The following is a 3,324-nucleotide window of genomic DNA, read 5'->3' on the forward strand; positions in this document are numbered from 1 at the left end:
TGATTGCAGCGTCATATTAAAGCTGAAATAATAAGCTTTCATATGATATAAAGTTTTTTATAGTTTGTAAAATAAAAAAAATGGATTTATATGGATGAAATAAAAAAAAGTTAGATTTTTTCGATTTTTTTGAAGAAAAATAATTTTTTAAGGTTTCACTTTTTCCACGTGTGAATTACATGATGATTTTTTTTTTTTATAAAAATACTGAATCATTCATTGCAAAATAAAGGGTTTAATAATATCTAATAATGATGCCAAATTACTTCAATTGATTTTAATTTATGGTTTAAAGCAAATTAACCAAAAACCCTAAAATCTATGACAATTTCCAATGATTGAGTAATTAATAGAAATGCTACAAATATGTTCCAAATGATTAAACTTTTAATTACATAATCATTGATGAATTTGTTTTTTTCCAAATGCATTTCATGGAAATATTCAAAATCCAAATAATGTGGATAGGATTTATATAATTTGGCTACCGCAAAAGTAATTAAAGCTGTTTAAATATTTTTTAAGTTAAAATTGCTCGCCTGAATGAATCCCCAAAATGCCATCAGTTTTATACAGTAACCATAGATAGAGATATGAAATACAATTTTGAATATAAACGCATCAGATAGTGTTTTGAAATGCCCAACAGTGGTTTCAGTGAATTTTCACGGGGGACCACCATTATGTTAAATAGAGCGGAAAAACGGTATCTATTGCATGTGAATTATTCAAATGAGGCATCCGGTGATGGGTTAGTCCGATTTATAGTGATTGAAATGTGAAAGTCCTGCAGTGTTTAGCCTGATGGAAAGCAAATGAATTGAAATTAATAAAAGAGATTTATGCGGTTTACAAGCTATTCAAATAGACTTAGTTAGAGTTACATGACTTTAATTTGTGTTTTATGTTGCATGAATGAGTTTAAAAAATTTAATGAAGACTTTAATGTGCCATTTAAGTTGTTCATTGTTATTGAACTGGCTCAGAAGGAAGACATTTTAGAAGAACCACGTTTGGAATTCTAGACTCTAAACCAATTTCATTCTATGCAATTTTTAATATTCAAGAATTTCTTGAAGCACTTTTCAATGTTTTCTTGAGATCAAATTCTCCTAGAATTCAATTTCATCGACAATGTCAGTTCCAGATTGTTTTTTTCCTTTCTTCCTATTTTTCTTCAAAATTTTAAAAATAACCCACTTGTCCTTCGAGAGCAATTTCTTTGATTTAATTTTTTTTTTAACTTTAAAAAGGACCTCTTTATAAACATCATTATTATCGATCTCCTTGAGTTTTCGTTCTTCCTCTTTAGCCAACAAAATCACATCAACATTCCTCATCAAATACCTACAACATGGCAGCCGGCAATAAGTTCAATGTAGAAAAAATAAAATTTCAATTTGTCACCACTTGACATGCTTCCAGCTTCCAAGATAAATGCACAGAGAGCCAAAGCGAGAGTGCATTCTTCTCCTCCGAAAAATTCATTTCAAAATTTTTATATAGATATATGACTGTGTATTCTCTTAGACCAAAAAGTCATCCTGCAAAAATGTGATTGCATTTAAATTGGATTTCTGTCGCCCATCATCAGAGCCTTTCGATTCAAAGCCATAGTGTCGCCTATCGATGTCTTCATCTATTTATTCCTACACCTGACTGGGCTTTGGTTCACATTGTCAATACTAAAGCTCAAAAAAATCTTTGGAAGGTTTGGGTTGAGGAGGGTTCCTTGGATAAAATCTGTTTCATGTGCTTAAGAAAACACAAGACTGACAAAGACAACCTCATCGCCTTACTGTTTTTTTTAGTCTTTTCAACACGATTGGTGTCATGAACAGTCTCGGGCGTCAGGCGTAACGACAATGAAAGTATCTCATCCCAATTGGGAAGCCGATCTGCTTGAAGCTTGACTGGCTTGGAATAAAACGTAGCTATATGAATGGATGAAAATAAGTTGCAACAGATAGCTTTGGTTCTTTCTTTATTTTTATTTTCGTCCAGAAAATCGAATAAAGTCATTTTTGGTATACAAGACACGAGGCAAGGATGGTCCTTTGGGAAAGGCTCTTATGTGTCGAACCTGTTGGTTCAGGAAAACCAGACCAAAAGATATGATGTGTGATAAAAAGAACAATAAGAAGTGTCTTTTGATTGACTTCATACAGAAGAACCACATGATTCCTTTCACAAGACTTTATTTCGAAGAGCTTTGCTGTGAAAGCAAACAAATTGTTTGAGGTCTTTTACTATGAGAATGTTCAACAATTTACCTCTCAAAATGTTTGTCTCATGCGTTATTTGAATGAGCTATATGGGAATTGTTTGATTTTCTGAAAAGAATTTAAAACATTCATGAAGAGGCATCTTATACGGAAAAATTAGAGAATATTTTGCAAATATTAAGCAAAATAAATTATTGCTTAGTGAGAAAAGTTGCTTAAAAAGTTTAAACTTTTTATAGCATTCATAAAAGAAAATTGTAATTAAATATTAAGTATGTTCAACGAGGATTTTTCTAGATCAGAACAGGACAGGACAGCACAGTTTCGTGAGAAACGTCAGAACAAGTTAGAACAGTCATTTAAACGTCAGTTGTCAAAATAAAAAAAAAAACGAATTATACGAATTTTTTGTTTATCGTTTCTCGTTTATTTTTCTATTTTTTTGTATTTTTACTGCGAAAAATATAATTAAAAATTGTTTTTAGCTATAAAAACCACGAGCACTCGAGAAATATTCGCAAAATTAAATCAAAACAAAAACAAAAAATGACAGCTTTGCTTTTGACACTTCTCACGAATCTGTTCTAACCTGTTCTAGTTTTGTCAATGAACAGCAAACTAGAACAGTTCAGCACAGAAAAAATCTCAATGAACACCAAAAAGCTGTACTTTTCTGCCTATAACAGTTCAGCACAGCGTCAGTGAACAGACTTATTGTATCATTGTTTTTTAAGAGATGTATAAAACAAATATTTAAAGTTGCTTTTAAAACTACAAAAACACCTTTTTATATGGTTTTAATTCCCAATTGAAAAACCCTATTTGATTTGAAGTATAACTGAAATATGCCTTTAAACCAATAAAAATAGATTCTAGTCTAAACAAGTAGCTCATAATAAGGTTAGGTAAATATTAAAGAGGGGTTTCTTGGTTATATTCTAAGAAAAAAACTGTTGTAAAGTAACGCTCTATCTGATAAATTGATAATATCTCTGTGAATACTAACTGTAGTAACGTAAAGGAGTTGATTTTAAGGCAAAATGTTATTTCTTTGTAACTGTGTTTAAATAATGTAAATATCCCTTTTGGCTGCACAGAT

The sequence above is a fragment of the Episyrphus balteatus genome, chromosome 3, assembly GCF_945859705.1.
Source record: "Episyrphus balteatus chromosome 3, idEpiBalt1.1, whole genome shotgun sequence".
Taxonomy (NCBI): domain Eukaryota; kingdom Metazoa; phylum Arthropoda; class Insecta; order Diptera; family Syrphidae; genus Episyrphus; species Episyrphus balteatus.